Source organism: Ictidomys tridecemlineatus, chromosome Y (genome assembly GCF_052094955.1).
Source record: "Ictidomys tridecemlineatus isolate mIctTri1 chromosome Y, mIctTri1.hap1, whole genome shotgun sequence".
In the NCBI taxonomy this organism is placed as follows: Eukaryota; Metazoa; Chordata; class Mammalia; order Rodentia; family Sciuridae; genus Ictidomys; species Ictidomys tridecemlineatus.
In genome coordinates, this window is record NC_135494.1 from 23,230,603 (window position 1) to 23,247,876 (window position 17,274).

The 17,274-nt window shown below is 37.3% G+C and overlaps 1 long non-coding RNA gene across 4 annotated transcripts in view; it reads right to left on the reverse strand.

Moving 5' to 3' along the window:
* Window positions 1–1,476: 1,476 nt before the first annotated feature.
* Window positions 1,477–17,274, reverse strand: part of LOC144372113 (uncharacterized) — a 71,539-nt gene continuing 55,741 nt past the window's right edge. For 2 of the 4 annotated variants that reach the window (XR_013432164.1, XR_013432163.1), the window contains exons 5-7: window positions 4,622–4,748; window positions 3,078–3,202; window positions 1,478–1,652 (exon numbers count right to left, since the gene is read on the reverse strand). This is a non-coding gene — a long non-coding RNA (uncharacterized LOC144372113). Of the gene's footprint in view, window positions 1,653–3,077; window positions 3,203–4,162; window positions 4,295–4,621; window positions 4,749–17,274 lie in introns of all 4 variants that reach the window. The other 2 variants (XR_013432165.1, XR_013432162.1) reach the window with 2 other exon arrangements.

Here is a 17,274-nt window from a genome sequence, read left to right on the forward strand (position 1 = left end):
AGGACAGTTCCAGAGGGCAATGGCAGGAGAGGCACACATCCCAGCCCCTCAGCTCAGCTGGCGTCACCAGGGGCATTTTCTCTGTTTCCATGTGGGCTTGAGCTGCCACCATCCTCAGCAGTGTGGCTCATAATGGAGTGACTGCATAGTCCTCTCTGTCCTGGGACTCAACCTAGGAGAGAAACAGATCCTATTCCTGCAGGGCATCCCTGGTCTGAGATCTCACCTCTCCTCCTCTATTATTAAAAAAAATTCCAGAAATATTTATTTTCCTTTGCCAATGTCTCCTAGATTGGATTTATGGAGTGATTCCTTTCTGTTTGTCCAAGATCAAGGCAGCCTTTATCAAATATCTGTGCAACATGAGGGCCAATGTAATCAAATCACCAGCTTTTAAATCCTCAAGCCAGAGGACCCCGAGTCACATTTTATTCTAGTCTCTTTATAGATTGGCCTTGTGACAGTCAACTCAGAAGGGGAAGTGACAATGAGGAGGATGGTGCCGTGATGGAGGAAGGGGCAAGGATCAGGGATTGGGAGCATCTTGGAGGAGGAAAAGCAGACTAAGATTCTCTCCTCGGGAAACTCCAGATGGAACACCGTCTGAGAGAGCCTGTGACCTCCAGAACCGTGGGCTCCATGTGTGCTGTGTGGAGCCCGAGAGGTCCTGGGATATGTTGCACCAGCTGCAGGCAACTCAGGAGGAGAGAGAGGGCCTTGCCAACCCTGAGTGGGTGGCTGTCCTCTCTGCTCCCAGTATTCCCATGTTTTTGTCACCTGGTGTTGGTTTTGACAAGAGACAGATACAGTTTCACTGAAGAAGAGCTATCCCCAAAGTTTTTCTTAGGAAGACAATCTTATGGGCAAAGCCCCTTGATTACACTAAAGGGGAACCCACAGCACTTGAGCAAGGAGGAGACTCTTGTCTATGTGCTTGGGTTTCTTGGTATTTTGTATTGAAAGTAGGGTTAAGACTCACAGGACCCCATCTGAGGGCACATCACTCAGTGGCGCCTCCTCTGAATTCACGAGGCAAGTCACCCTCACTGCACACAGGGCTGCACAGTCCTCAGAGCTGTGGCCCTGCCCTCTCACACATCCAGGCCCACTGCTGACCCTTAGTTCTGACCCCATCCATGAGTCCTCAGGGAACTCTCATCATTGCCAGGTTGTGGTCATTGCAGATCACAAAGTGAAATTAAAAATGCTCATAAATTGCTGATGGGGAGACTTGGCCCAGTGAGTACAGAGCCCCAGCAGTCCTGGGCCTGAGCTGGGCACAGCTCCCAAGATTGAGGGTCCCTCCTGGGCAGGACATAGATACTTCATCAGGGCTTCTGAGATCTGGCCTCTGGGCTTTATTTTAAAAGTCAAGTTTGTTGGCATTCTCATGGCAGGTAGATGTCACAACAACGTGTGGGATTTTGGGTCTGTGGACCCAGTGTCTTGACTGTGGATTCATTCTTTCACATTTTTAAAAATACTTTTATTTGTGGCTAGACACGATATCTTTATTTTATCTTTATGTGGTGCTGAGGATCGAACTCAGTGCCTTCCACATTCAAGGTGAGCGTTCTTCTTTTGAGCCACATCCCCAGCTCTCTTTCACATTCCTGAAGATGATCTTCTTCCATCTGTCACTGGGCAGGATTCTGTAGGAAATGCAAATGATTTGTGGAACAAGTTAAGGAGAGAAGACTAACATTTCACAAGAAATTCATACAGATACCCTTACACAATTTTTAAACCTAATGGATATGAACCATTAGGATTTTAAATGGACTTGCCATGATCCAAACTCTTGATATAAAATCATTTCAAATATACTTTCTGTCCCCAATGGGAAGCAGGATCTTAGGTTTCTATCGCTGCATTCTGTGTATCACACTGTGTTCTGACATGTGACTGAAATGACCCATTGTTACATCAGATGTAAATTTGGAGCACTTCTTCAAATAGACCTGTTGAAAGTAAACCATCTGTATCCATTTACAAGTAAAATAAAATCAAATTCAATTCCATATAATGATGATGTCATGAAAATAATCCACTTTTATATTTTCTTTTAGCAAAAGATTAAAATTCTCATCTTGAAAAATGTTGAAGATATTTATAAAATTCCTAAAATTTGAGGTAAAAAATAAAAACCTCTATTTTTCCTGTGCTACATGGTGTATACTTGTTCTTCATTATTCAGTTTCTGCCCTTTATTTTCAAAACTCACAATAAGAATGGGGTGAACTGCCTTTTCAATCAGTGAACAGTAACTGGGGCAAATAAAATATGTTGGATTAGGATCTATATCTGCCTTGATTGTGCTCAAAAGGCAAACATTGCTATAAATAATCCACTTCTTCCTTCTCTAAGGGTTGGTATATCATATGATTTCCTAAACATGTTCATCAAAAGGGTAGATGGTAAAGTTGATGTGAGAAATTAGGTCAGTGAGAAAATGGAATTTCTGAATATTACTAAATATGTGAAAAATAACAGCCCACCATTCATTTCCAGCAGGTACTGGACTCCTGTTCCATTGATGTGCACAAATGACCTGCTTGTCATGTGGAGTAATTTCTCAACAACTGTGGGCAAATGAGGAAGAAGCCTGAATATGTGAATCATGAGCTGTCAGCCTGTTCCCTGAGTTCCTCAGCATCTTCCTCTCACGCAGACTCAAAAAAAACCTGTTGTTAGACAAGCAGCACATATAGCTTTCAACAGATCTGTTTAAAGTAGTGTTCCAAATTTGCATCTGATATAATACGGGGCCATATCAGTCACATGTCAGAACACAGTGTGATAGAAAGAACGCAGTAATAGAAACCTCAGATCTTGCTTCCTGTTGGGGACATAAAGTATATTTGCTGAGTCACCATAGCAAAGAGATTTTTGTTTGGGGCTGCACACTGTGGGAGGAGCTTGTGTACCTTGCCTGCAGTAATACACTCCAGCGTCCTCAGCCTCCTCCCTGCTGATTCTCAGTGCAAAATCTGTCCCTGACCCACTAACGCTGAACTCATCTGGGACCCTAGAGAATTGGTTGGAAACTTTGTAGATGAGAAGCTTTGGAGACTTGCCTGGCTTCTGAAGAAACTAACACAAATAGGTGTTTCCATTACTATGTAGGAGATGGCAGGGGGCTGTCCAGGGGTGACAGGCTTGGAGACAGGAGTCTGGGTCATAACAACATTGCCACTGGATCCTGAAAAGATGACAGAAAAGCAAGGTTACGTACCAATACTGTGATCAATATTCATTATTTTCAGTCTGCTACTTATTTCAATATTTTCTGATGCATGCCATGAAAAAATAAACCTACAAAAATAATTTGCTATTTTATATATAAGTCACAAAGTGCTATTTGTTATTCATGATTTTCATTAGAACACTGGTTATTGTTGAGTGGATGCTAATGCTAAAAATATCAAATAATTTTCTGATTCATACCAAGAAAACATAAACCTGTAAGAAATAATTTGCTATTTTATATATAAGTCACAATGTGTTCTGTGTTATCCAAGATCTCCATTAGGGCATTGGTCATTGTTAAGTGGATCCTAATTCTAAAAGGAAAAGTATGAAATACCATTCCATGGAACACAAAATACTTGCCTCTACTGCAAGGAAAGAATAAATATGACAAGAAATGGGACCCTTCTACCCCATTCTCCTTTCCTAAATCCCTCAGCCTCAGCAGGGACCCAGAGCATCAGCAGCCCCAGGAGCTGAGCAGGGCACAGCAGAAGGTTAAGTTGAGCAGCCCTGGTGAGCCAAGGCCAGATTAGAGCTGAGCGTTTTCTCAGATTTGTAAGAAAGAGCCTTCCCATGGGACAGTATGCAAATCCCATGGTGGGTGCAGTGGGGTGAGACAACCTGCTGGATGAAGTGGGAGGAGACAGCAGGACAGGCCCTCCTCTGTGTACAAGGTGACATAAAACATCTCTTGCTGGTACATAGATACAGATTAAGTCAGTTTGTTTGAGGAAATATGGAAGAACCATGTGATAGCACCTGGTTAGAACATGGTCACATGATTTGGGAGCTGCCACTCTAAGACAGCAAGTCCCAGACAGTGCAGGGTGTCTAGGATTAATCTGAGAGCTGAATGCTGTCCAGCTTGTTTTGCTCCCAGGTAATGTGGAAAAGGACACAGCTCTCATACCCACAAGTCTGATGGGGGAAGCCTCTAGATGCAAAGGTGGTCTTGAGCCAGTTGAAGATTCTTTCATCTGCATCCCAGCTACAGTGCTGGAGAATGTTAGATGCAGGTTTTGGAAGCTGCTTTCCATGGGACCTAAAATCCACAAAAGCATTCTTTTGAAGGTCATGAAAAGGTTAAAAGCATGAGTCTGTCTCTTGCACATCGAAAGCTGAAAGCCCCATTTACGTAAAAGGAAAAGAAGATATAATTCCATGCCTTAGGTAATAGATATGAAATTCCTTGTGGTGAGTTGTTACAATTTGATGTATTTCCCATCATAACTTCCTTAACAAATAACAGATAACCCACAGGTGTTTATTAGTAAAAGAACTTCTCAATTTACTGGTACAGAATAAAAAATCAAAGAAAAAAAGTTTTTTAAATAAGTGGTGTTAAGAAAAACTCTGGTAACAGTCTTACATTCTATCTGGTCCTGCAGAACCAGGTCCTTCAGGATTCTGCTCCTTGTCACTGTGTGAGGTCACTCATCTCTCCTCTGGCCTGTCTGGGGAGCAACAGCCTTAAATCAAGATGCAAGGGAGATTCCCTGTAAGAAAAGAACAACAATTGCATCTTAGGCAGTAGTGTCTTGGGGCACCCTGTGCCAGCACTGACATTTTCCTAGGCCTTCATTTAAAAACGGTGCCTTCTCAGGGATCATTCTACCATGTGGCTAGTCACCTCAATAGGGAAGCAACTTTACCTTTTATCATTTGTTATCGATACACTTAATATTGAATTCAACAGGTCATGGAAAATGGCTTCTACATAAAAAGGGGAGTCACAATCCTGGAAGAAAAAAACAAATCCTGGGAAATGGAAAGATGAGTTAGAACCACAAAGTAATCTTAGATAATTTAACCCAAAGTCATATTCAATCGCTAAAACAAACAAACAAATGAAATTGTACACATGATTTCACAAAAATGAAGATTGTTTTTAATATATTTTGGGAAAATGTACCAAACTAAGACTCTTTAACAAGGCTCGAACAGATAATTGACAAAAAATAATATTTACCTTTAAGGTTAGACATCATGGGAAGAATATGGATTTTCTTCTGTAGATATTAATCTCTCTGCTAAGCCTAGCTCACCCACACCAAACTGCAGTGAAGCAATATTCCATTTACTACCTAATTATTCAGTGTCTTACAAGTTCTCTTCCTGGTCTCCTAAGATTCCATGTCAGTTTACATTTTTGAGGACACAGGCCTCTGTCCTCCAAAGAAGGTTTCTATAAATATGGTTCACTTGTGAGATGAGGAATAGAGAACCCAAAAAGATTTTGAAGACTGTGAATTTCAATGTTTTAAACTGTACTTAAAGCTTCTTTTAAGTTTTCCTCATAAAAATTTATAGAATATGCCAAGAAGATACAAGAAAAAGGTTTTGCTTTTTTATTTTAGATAAGACATTGAGACTGTAACATGAACAGTTTCATACTTATTCCTTCTCCTTTCATACTGAAGTCCAAGAATCTACAAAAGAGTTGTATGAATTTTCAATAAGGGAAATTCAAGATACTCAGAAAACTTAAGATAAAATTCATCCATTTAATATTATTTGTCAATCAAATGTTTCCTTCCTTTTTTTCCATAGTAAGAAAAAAACAAAAATTAAGAGCAAGAAAGATACAAGAAATGAATGAATTATTTAGTGCCTAATTTTTGTCTTATGACAACAATCAATGCAGCACAACTGCTGGAGGGTGGCCCTCCGCCTTAAGGAAGCAGACCTCACAGTAGTGAACTTCACTTTCCCTTGTGTTTTCTGTTCAAGAGCTAAGAATAACCCAGTGTTGAAATGCATTTCAAAGTGTCAACTACCTTCAACCTTCAGAGAATCTAGATATTTGAACACTGGCTCATCAAAACACCTCCAAGCAAAATAATTATGAAGAATCAGCAATACATATAAAATAACATATGCAGGCATGCTCCTAGAGAAAGCATGTGGGAAATCTCTATCATGTTGGTATTAGTAATAATTGTTTTTTATGTCACATCAAAAGCTAAAATAACAAAATCAAAAATAAGCAAATGAGGGGCTGGGGATGTGGCTCAAGTGGTAGTGTGCTCGCCTGGCATGCGTTCGGCCTGGGTTCGATCCTCAGCACCACACACAAACGAGGATGCGTCTGCCGAAAACAAAAAAAAAATAAATATTAAAAAATTCTCTCTCTCTCTCTCTCTGTCTCTCTCTCTCTCCCTCCAAAATATAACCAAATGGGACTGCAGCAACCTAGGATGCTTCATCACAGAAAAGAAGCTATTGACAGAATAAAAGGACAGCCCATAGAATGGTAGAAAATATTTGTAAACCATATAACTAATAATGGGTTAATATCCAAAATATATGAGGAACTAACACAACTACATAGACAACAAAAAAGAAAGCAAAACAAAAATCATTAATCCAACTGAAAATTATGAAAATGACCAAAAAATATACTTGTAAATTATACATCAATCAAACAAATTAAAAATTAAAAGATTCCATCTTCACAGTATTGGCATAAACACAGACACCCAGCTGTGAGCTCCAGAGTTCACAAAGAAAACTTCACATTTAAGGTTTAATGATGCTCAGCCAGGGACACAGTTGAATGGGAGAGAGGACAATCTTTTCAGTAAAGTGTGTAGGGAAAATCAGATACTAAAAATGAATTAAGTTGAATACTTAACTTGATCCATGAATAAACAAATAACTCAAAATCATACAAAGAAATAATTGACCTAAGAGTAAGAGCAAAAACTGAAAAAGAAAATACAGGGAAATGTTTCATGACATTGGATTTGGCAGTTATTTCTTGGATTGACACTAAAACCAGCATCATTAAGAGTAAAAATTAGTTAAAAACATACGTGCATCAGAGAGTCTCAAAAACTCTTATCAACAGAGTGAAAAGGCAACCCACTGAATGGGAGAAAGTATTTGTAAGTCACATGTATGAAATTGCTAATTCTTTTAGTTCCTTTTGACTCACTTCTCCTTAGCATTCTCAATATCCTCTCCATGTGTCAATCTCATACCTTGTAGAATTTTCATAATTCTATCAAGTCTTGAACTTTTTAATGATTTTTTTCATGTTGTATTTCACCTCATTCTGATAGGTCTCCAGCTTTCTGCTCCAGCTAAACAGTCTTCCACTATTTAGAGCAACTGTTGTGTCTTCTTCAACAGATATTTCAAACATTGCATATCTCCTGTTATAGTCTCTTATATTTATACATATAATTTATACATACATCTTATATTTATACTTCTAATTATTTGAAATATAGTTTTACTGAACTATTTCCTCTCCCAGTTTTCAAGGCTTTTAGCATTTTTCTGGGTACATTTTATGCTTCTTTAAAAGTAGTATGTCTGTAAATATGCCACCTTTAGTAGATGTTCATATAACATAAGGGCATAGTTTGGTCTTCAAACACAGAAAAGGCACACTGTATAAATTGAAGAAATATGAATTGTACAAACAAGCATTTTTTGTATATTCATCTTTCAGATCAAGATATAGAGCTCTCCAAACTTCCTTTGTATGTCTTCCAAGTCAACATTTGTCTCTAACCTCTAGCAAGGAAATTGTTACCCTGCAGATTGTCAAATAGTTTTCTTGTTCCTGGATTGGAACATCATGTACACTGAAGTAAGCATACTTTCGTTTCTAGCATCTTTGCCTTATCTTTCTGTTTGAGATACAGTGGATTCCTGCTGCAAAATAGTAAATGTTATAGTTGTTATAAACAGTTGTTCTGTGAATATTCCACAATCCATAATTTGTAGTTAAGTCAGTTAGATTGTATCCAAAAATCGGCCATAAAGTTAGATCTTTTATGCACAGTCATCTACGTATCTCTTTGTGGACATATTCACTTGTATATCTTGGTTATAATCCTTGGAATTTACTGATGCTCTTATAAAACTTGGGCATAGCGAACACTTTTCATGATATTTTTTTTCCAATGTACACAACCACATGCAATTTATGAGCACATCAGATTTAAATCTTCACAGATTTAAATTATCCTGTGCACTGTACATTCATAGTGTCAAACTTCTGTTACATTAAATTGGTAATTACGGATTCACTTACAAGAGATTTCCTTACCTACCTAACATCACATAATGCCTGTTTTCTAAAACTACTAGGTCCTTTAATTCCAATCACATCCCCTTTTTGTTAATTTCTCTCACATTGCTCTTATGTATGCACCTCAAATTACATGATATTGCTCTGGCTCTTACATGCAGCCAAGGCTAATCCTCATTTATACATATGTGTCCTCTTTCCAGCTTCATATTTCTATCCAGGATTACATTCTATTTATTTTAAACCCTTCGGATGATTACTAATTATTTTGGTTTTTCAAACAACATGTGTTTGAATGTTCTTTCTGCCCAATTTTTTCTGCTCTCTCTTTCTGGAACTCCAAATATTCTTTTTATATCATTAGTTGTTCAAGACATTACAATGATCTTGACATATCATACATTTGATTCAAATAAGTTATGAATTCTCAATTTTCCACATATACAAATTGCAGGATCACACCGGTTACACATCTATGTGTATACATACAGCAATCTTAGTGTCAGTTGTATTCTGCTGTCCTCCCTATCCCCCCTCCCCTCCCCTCCCATCACCTTTCTCTACCCATTCTACTATGACACTTATCTCTCTCTTTTTATTTTCTTCCCTTCCCCCTCACACTAGCGTATATGTATTTTGTGTAACCATGAAGGTCTCCTTCCATCTTCCATGCAATTCCCCTTCTCCCTCCCATTCCCTACCACCTCTTTTCCTTATTTCATGGTAATCTTCTTCTCATGGTCTTCCTCCCTACTCTGTTTTGAGCCACCTCCCTCATATCAGAGAAGACATTCGGCATTATTTTTTAGGGATTGGCTAACTTTGTTTAACATAATCTGCTCTAATGCCATCCATTTCCCTGCAAATTCCATGATTTGTTATTTTTTAGTGCTGAGTAATATTCCATTGTGTATAAATGCCACATTTTTTTATCCATTCATCTGTTGAAGGGCATCTAGGTTGGTTCCACAATCTATCTATTGTGAATTGTGCTGCTATGAACATTGATGTACCTATGTCCCTGTAGTATGCTCTTTTTAGGCCTTTTGGGTATAGTCTGAGAAGGGGAATAGCTGGGTCAAATGGTGGTTGCATTCCCAGCTTTCCAGGGAATCTCCATACTGCCCTCCAAATTGGCTGCACCAATTTTCAGTCCAACCGGTAATGTACAATTGTACCCTTTTCCCCACATCCTCACCAGCACTTGTTGTTGTTTAACTTCATAATGGCTGCCATTCTTACTGGAGTGAGATGGTATCTTAGAGTGGTTTTAATTTGCATTTCTCTGACTGCTAGAGATGGTGACCACTTTTTCGTGTATTTGTTGATTGATTGTATATCCTCCTTTGTGAAGTGTCTGTTTAGATCATTGGCCCATTTGTTGATTTGGTTATGTTTTTTGTTTGTTTGTTTGTTTTATAACTTTTTGAGTTCTTTGTATATTCTGGAGATTAGTGCTCTATCTGAAGTGTGAGGGGTAAAAATTTGTTCCCAGGTGTAGGCTCCCTATTTACCTCACTTATTCTCTTGCTGAGAAAAAAGCTTTTTAGTTTGAATACATCCCATTTGTTGATTCTTAATTTTAACTCTTGTGCTATAGGTGTCCTATGAAGGAATTTGGAGCCCGACCCCACGAGATGGAGACTAGGGCCAACTTTTTCTTCTGTTAGATGCAGAGTCTCTTGTTTCATTTCTAGCTCCTTGATCCATTTTGAGTTAATTTTTGTGCATGGTGAGAGAAAGGGATTCAATTTCATTTTGTTGCATATGGATTTCCAGTTTTCCCTGCACCATTTGTTGAAGATGCTATCCTTCCTCCATTGCATGCTTTTAGCCCCTTTATCAAATATAAGAAAGTTGTAATTTTGTCGATTGGTCTCTGTGTCCTCTATTCTGTACCATTGGTCCACCCGCCTGTTTTGGTACCAGTACCATGCTGTTTTTGTTACTATTGCTCTGTAGTACAGTTTGAAATATGGTATCGCTATACCTCCTGATTCACACTTCCTGCTTAGAATTGCTTTAGCTATTCTGGGTCTTTTATTTCTCCATATGAATTTCATGATTGCTTTTTCTATTTCTGTGAGGAATGCCGTGGTCTTTTGATTGGCATTGCATTAAACCTATAGGGTACTTTTGGTAATGTGGCCATTTTAATGATATTAATTCTGTCTATCCATGAAAAGGTATGTCTTTCCATCTTCTAAGGTCTTCTTCTATTTCTCTCTTTAGGGTTCTGTAGTTTTCATTGTAAAGGTCTTTCACCTCTTTTGTTAGGTTGATTCCTAAGTATTTTTTTGGGGGGGGAATATTGTGAAGGGGGTGGTTGTCCTGATTTCCCTTTCAGAGGGTTTGTCACTGATATACAGGAATGCCTTAGACTTATGAGTGTTGATTTTATATCCTGCCACTTTGCTAAATTCATTTACTAGTTCTAGAAGTTTCTTGGTAGAACATTTTGGGTCCATTAGGTATAGGATCATGTCATCCACAAATGGTGCTAATTTCAGTTCTTCTTCTCCTGTTTTTATGCCTTTAATTTCTATCGTCTGTCTTATTGCTCTGGCCAGTGTTTCGAGAACTATGTTGAATAGGAGTGTGAGAGAGGGCATCCCTCTCTTGTTCCAGATTTTAGAGGGAATGTCTTCATTTTTTCTCCATTTAGAATGATGCTAGCCTGAGATTTAGCATAAATAGCTTTTACAATGTTGAGGTAAGTTCTTGTTATCTCTAGTTTTTCTAATGTTTTGAACATAAAGGGATGCTGTATTTTGTCGAATGCTTTTTCAGCATCTCTTGAGATGTTCATATGGTTCTTATCTTTAAGTCTATTGATGTGGTGGATTACATTTTTTGATTTCCGTATATTGAACCAGCCTTGCATCCCAGGTATGAATCCTACTTGATCATGGTGCACAATCTTTTTGATGTTTTTGTATCCGATTTGCCAGAATTTTATTGAGGATTTTTGCATCTATGTTCATTAGAGATATTGGTCTGTAGTTTTCTTTCTTTGAAGTGTGTTTATCTGGTTTAGGAATCAGGGTGATGTTGGCCTAGTAGAATGAATTTGGAAGTACTCCCTCTTTTTCTGTTTTGTGAAATAGCTTTAAAAGTATTGGTATTAGTTCTTCTTTAAAGGTTTTGTAAAACTCTGCTGTATACCCATCCAGTCCTGGGCTTTTCTTGATTGGTAATCTTTTGATGGCTTCTTCTATTTCCTCAATTGATATTATTCTGTTTAACTTGTGTATATCCTCCTGACTCAATCTGGGCAGATCATATGACTTAAGAAATTTATTGATGCCTTCACTATATTCTATTTTATTGGCATATAAGATTTTAAAATAATTTCTAGTTATTATCTGTGTATTGTGATATTGCCTTTTTCATCCTGTATGCTAGTAATTTGAGTTCCCTCTCTTCTTCTCTTTGTTAGCATGGCTAAGGGTCTGTAAATCTTATTTATTTTTGAAAAAATAACTTTTAGTTTTGTCAATTTTTTCAGTTGTTTCTTTTGTTTCAATTGCATTGATTTCAGCTGTGATTTTAATTATTTCTTGCCTTCTACTACATTTGCTGTTACTTTGCTCTTCATTTTCAAGTGCTTTGAGATGAAGTGTGAGATAATTTATTTGTTGGTTTTTCCTTTTTCTGAGGAATGAACTACAAGCAATGAATTTTCCTCTTACAACTGCTTTCATTGTGTCCCATAGATTCTGATATGTTGTGTCTGTGTTTTCATTTGTCTCTATGAATTTTTTAATTTCCTCCTTGATGTCTTCTGTAACCCAGTGATCATTCAGTAACATATTGTTCAATCTCCAAGGGATGAAGGATTTTTCCCTCCTTCTTTTATTGTTGATTTCCAATTTCATTCCATTATGATCAGAAAAGATGCATGGTATTATCTCTACTCCTTTATAATTGCTAAAAGTTACCCTATGGCATAATATATGGTCTATTTTTGAGAAGTATCCATGTGCTGCTGAGAAAAAAAAGTATATCTGCTTGCTGATGGTTGATATATTCTATATAAGTCAGTTAAGTCTAGGTTATTAATTGTGTAATTGAGTTCTATAGTTTCTTTATTCAACTTTTGTTTGGAATATCTGTCCAGTGGTGAGAGAGGTGTGTTGAAGTCACCCATAATTATTGTGTTGTAGTCAATTTGTCTCTTGAACTTGAGGAGAGTTTGTTTTATGAACATAGCAGCACCATTGTTTGGAGCATATAAATTGATAATTGTTATGTCTTATTGGTGAATGGTTCCCTTTAACAATATATAGTGTCCTTCTTTATCCCTTTTGATTAATTTAGACTTGAAGTCAATTTTATTTGATATGAGTATAGCCACACCTGCTTGCTTCCAAGGTCCATGTGTGTGATATGATTTTTCCCAACCCTTCACCTTCAGCCTGTGTATGTCTTTTTCTATCAGATGAGTCTCCTGAAGGCAGCATATTGTTGGATCTGCTTTTTTATTCCAGGTTACTAGCCTATGTTGCTTAATTGGTGAATTTAAGCCATTAACTTTTAGGGTTACTATTGAATATGCTTTGTACTTCCAATCATGTTTGTTTATTTATTTAATTATTTTTTAAAATTTGGCTTGTTTTTTTCTCTTTGATTAGTTTTTTATCCCCCACCTCTTTACTGAGGTACTTCCCACTGTTGGTTTTTGTTGTTGTTTTTCATTTCCTCTTCGTGTAGTGTTTTGCTCAAAATGCTTTGCAGTGCTGGTTTTCTGGCTGTGAATTCTTTTAACTTTTGTTTATCATTGAAGATTTTTATTTCATTGTCAAACCTGAAGCTTAGTTTTGCTGGATACAATATTCTTGGTTGGCACCCATTATCTTTCAGTGTTTGAAAAATGTTGTTACAGGATATTCCAGGTGAAATGATGGGATTATGAAAGTTTTATCCCAGTCAGTGAATGAATCCACCAATGCAGATTAAATGATGGCAACTGTAGGTAGACAAGGTGTAACTGAAGGAGGTAGGTCACTGAGGGTGTCTCTTTGGGTTTACATTTTGTCCCTGGTTGGAGGAACTCTCTCTGCTTGCTTGTTGCCATGTCCTGAGCTGCTTTCCTCCTCTATGTCTTTCCACCATGATGTCCTCAGTGCTATGGAGTCAGCCATCTGTAGTCAGAGACATCTGAATCCATGAGCCAAAAAATACTTTTCCTCCTCTGTGTTTTCTTCTCTGGTATTCTGAAAAAGTTGACTAAAACAAAAATTCATACCAAGAAGTACCGTGGTTGCTGTAACTAACCTAACCACATGTTTCAGATTCTTTTTGGAACTTGTGGGCACAATTTTGAAAAGATTAGGAATGCAAGTTGGAAAATCTTTAGGTTGTTGTGAGCAGAGTTTAATGGGTGATTCTGATGAAAACTCACAGACCAGAATGCCGATGGAACTGTGGACAGTAAAGACTGGGCTCATGAGTTTTCAGAGGAGGAAGTCTCTGTTCCAGGGATTGAATTCAGGGGCACTTAACCACAGAGCCACATCCCCACCCCTATTTTGATTTTATTTAGAGACAGGGTCTCATGAGTTGCTTAGCACCTCACTTTTGCTGAGGCTGTCTTTGAACTCCATCCTCCTGCCTCAACCTCCCTCCTGAACTGCTGGGATTACAGGCATGTGGTATGTGAATTGATACTTTCTATGACAGTGAATTTAAAGCTGATGGACTAATTAGTCTGATGTAGAAAATTTCATCCCTCATATGCTTTAAATCATCTCTTTATGTGGTTTTGTTCTACTATATTATTTAGAGAATAATGTCATGGAAAGAGTCTGTTATATTCAGTACAGATACATTTTTTTCTGAAATATGTTCAATTTATTATTGATTGAATCCAAAGATGCAGAACTCATGAATGCAAATTTTTGATTTGTTTTTCAAAAAATATATTAAAATTCAAAAACAGAAAGCAAATTGGCAAGATATCAACTTAGAGAAGATATTCCAATGCATATTTCTAGCTGTGATAGTCAATTTTGCTGTCACCTGGACTGGACTAAAGAATGTTAATTCTCTTTTATTGCTGAGTAATATTCCATTGTGTATACACACCACATTTTCTTTATCCATTTATCTACTGAAGGGCATCAAGATTGGTTCCACAATTTAGCTATTATGAATTGTGCTTCTATAAACATTGATGTGGCTGTGTCCCTGTGGTATGATGTTTTTAAGTTCTTTGGGTTTTATATATATCTTAGAAAGAATTTTTTATCAGTGTACAAGTTCTCCAGAGAAACAGAACACATACATATATACATGCACACAAGTACATGTCTATATACATATCTCTAATATTTAGGTATAGTAGAAAAATAGATTCAGTCACAAGGTCACATAGGCTGAAATGTTCACCAATGACTATTTTCACTCAGGAGAACCAAGAAAACTGGTAGTTACTCAGTACAAGAAGGTGGGGGTTGTGGGGTAGAAAATGCACCATATGCTCCCTGTTTGTATCCTTAGGTCTGAAAGTCCCTGAAGGTTCACTGGTGCAAGTTCACATTCAAAATCTAAGAAACCTAGTATTTGGCACTCACAGGGAACAGTGGTCAAGTGGGTCAGCGCACTTGGTCAAGTGGGGAAGTGGAGAGAGAAGAGATGGTGGTCTCTCCTACTATTTTGCTCACATTCAGGCTGAGTCTTTGACTCACTTCCTTCAACTTGCCAATAATTTCTTGAAATACCTTCACAGTCACACCCAGAAGTGTGCTGTGTTCCTAAGGGAAAATATAAAAATGGAGGAAAGCATAAAGGTGAGAATGATTTGATTTGATCACTAGCTGTTCCTAAGGGAAAATATCAAAATGCTCAATTTCATTGCTCATCAAATAAATACCATTTTAAGATGTACCAATATGGATACAATTTCACAAAGTTAACAATATCAAATATTATTCGGGAAGTTTTATAGCAACTAGTACCTTTCTGTATGGTACAGGTTGGTAGACTGCAAACATGCTCACTATTTTAGAAAACATCACTCTATTATTTTAGTGTTCACTGAAGCTAAACTGCACAGAAAAACTCTGACTCACCAGTTTCATACCTAGGAATATACTCAAGACAAGTGAATGCACACGTCTATAAAGGATGTTGCAAGAATGTCCCTAAAACATTAACAACAGTCTCAAACCTATGCCAACTTGTTAACATGAAGATTGACTGACATGTTCATATAATAGGAAATTATCCTTAATTAAAGGGAACAAACTTCTACCATACCCACCACACAGGTGAATTTTGAAGAACATGTTTATCAAAAAGAGCAAGATGTCAGATATAAAATTCTTGGATGGCATTAATTTTCTTTCAGAGCTTGAAATATATCATTCCAGGACTGCCTAGCTTTGAGGATCTGGTTTGAGAAATCAGTTGAGATCCAAATTAGTTTCTCCCTATATGAAATTTTAATTTTCCTCTCACAGCCTTTAAGATTTTATCTTTATTCTGTGTTAGTCACTCTCATTGTAATGTGTCTTGGTGTGGGTCTGCTATGATTTTGTATAGTTTGGGTCCTGTAAGCCTCTTGTATTTGATTTTTCATTCTATTATTTAGGTATGGGAAATTTTCTGCTATTATATCTTTGAAAAGATTGTGCATTCCTTTGGTTTGTATCTCTGCTCCTTCATCTATTCTGATACCTCTCTTAAATTTAGTCTTTTCATGTTATCCCATAATTCTTGGATGTTCTGTTCATGGCTTCTTACCAACTTTTCTGCACAGTCAACCCTACTTTCAAGATTATATATTTTGTCTTCATTGTCTGTGGTTCTGTGTTCTAAGTGGTCTAGTCTGTTGGTGATGCTCTCTATTGAATTTATAATTTGGTTTACTGATTCCTTCATTTTGAGGATTTCTGATTTTTTCCCCACAATCTCTAACTCTTTATTCATTTTTCACTTCCTGTATATTTTATTTGATTTCACTCCTTATACTATTCTTTACTTCACATGTCAATTTAACTGTGTACAATCTGAACTCCTTCTTAGACATTATTCTACTGTTTTATCAGTGGCATCTGTTGTTGAAGCATCTTGGTTTGTTTGGGACACTTTATTCCCCCTTTTATTTTTATATGTTGTTAGTGTGTTTTGCCATCTAGAAGTATGGATTTAAGGCAGCATAAATTTCTACCCTGTAGACCTGTAGTGATCCTGAAAGTTTCTAGTGCCTCACTTTTAATGATGAGACCAATATCAACAGCACCCCCAATGTAGATAATATATATCCTTAAACCTAATACTCCCACTAAGGTGTCTATTGCTTTCTAGCATTAAACCAAAATGATGAGTTCAATAACTATCTATAGTATAAATAGGAAATTTGTTAAAATGGTTTACAATTTCAAATGGTGAATGAGAGAACAGAGGTAAGTGTAGTACACAATATTTGAGAGAAAGGAAGAGAGAATCTAGAAGTAAAAATTCACAGGAAGAAAGGAAGAGGAGTTGATAGAGATTGGCTATTGGTTGGAGAAAAGTTAGAAAGAAAATAGACAAGAGAGTAGAAGAATAGGAACAAAGACAAAAAAATTAAAGACATAAGAATACAATGAAAATACAAGACACCTTTCATATATCATTGTCCTCCACACACTGGTGCTTAAAAAATCTGTTCTAAATATGGTAGAGATATTAATGAATCAAAAAATAAAATAAAATAAATTTTGCTGGAAAGTCTACCTGTCTCTGTCAGTGTTCAACAATGTCTCAGCCCTGTCTCTGACATCTCTCAAAATCACCAAACCACATCAGCCATTGAAAACCCAGTCACTATTCCACCAATCTGGGCTTCAGATACCTCAGGCTCAGTCACCTGCTTGCCCAATATCTCAGTGCTGCTCCTTTTTGCAGAGAGGCCACCAGGGATACACTCATGAAAAAGAGAAACCCTGAGATGCAGCAGCAAGGAAGGGCCACCACCACTCTTAGCAGGAAGA